Source organism: Lipotes vexillifer, unplaced genomic scaffold, assembly GCF_000442215.2.
Source record: "Lipotes vexillifer unplaced genomic scaffold, Lipotes_vexillifer_v1.1 scaffold1261, whole genome shotgun sequence".
Lineage (NCBI taxonomy): Eukaryota > Metazoa > Chordata > Mammalia > Artiodactyla > Lipotidae > Lipotes > Lipotes vexillifer.
Window position 1 is genome coordinate 1,055,417 of NW_006796548.1, and position 641 is coordinate 1,056,057.

At 69.0% G+C, this 641-nt stretch overlaps 1 protein-coding gene across 1 annotated transcript in view; it reads left to right on the top strand.

Moving 5' to 3' along the window:
• The first annotated feature begins 208 nt into the window (after positions 1–208).
• Positions 209–641, top strand: part of ZBTB8A (zinc finger and BTB domain containing 8A) — a 49,747-nt gene continuing 49,314 nt past the window's right edge. Inside the window, exon 1 of the mRNA XM_007468683.1 lies at positions 209–351. The gene's annotated coding sequence lies outside the window, so the exon portion shown is untranslated. The remainder of the gene's footprint in view (positions 352–641) is intronic.

Genomic DNA, 641 nt, shown 5'->3' on the forward strand with positions numbered 1-641 from the left:
AATTTAAAATTTAAGCTCCTGACTAAATAATGACTCTGTAGTCAACTGCTAGGGGATCCGGGTACCCCAGTGCCTCTGGAGGGTGCAGCGGGGTGTAGGCAAGGGCAGGGGAGTGGGCGAAGCTGCTGGTTGGTGCCTGAAATCTGTGCGTTGCCCCTTTAATTGTGTCCCCAGCCCTCGGGCGTTTCTGTCCAACGCCCACGTCAGCAAATACCTTTTGTTTCTCTCACGTTGGGGCTACTTGTTTTAGGGCGCAAAGGAACGGCTTCGAAAGGGGGTATTTCCCCTGCCGAGAACCGGGAATCTTACCCCGGCCCGCGCACGCGACCCGCCGGTGCGCCTCGGCCCGCGGTAAGTGGCTGCGCGCGGCGCGAGCGGAGGGCGGGCGGGGCGTCGGGGCAGCCCGGGACGGGCCCGCGAGCTTCGCTGCGGGCGGGGGCGCGGGCTAAGGCGCCGCGGGCTCTGGCACCGGGCGGCGGCAGCGGCGGGATGCGGCCCGGGTGCGGCGCCCCCCAGACGTCCCCGGGCCGGGAGAGCGGCGGGAGGCGCAGAGGCGAGCGGGCGCCATTTGCAGCCCCGGGCGCAGTGGCGGCGGTGCGCCGGCTCCGAGGGGCTGGAGACGGTCACAAAGGAGGCGCGGG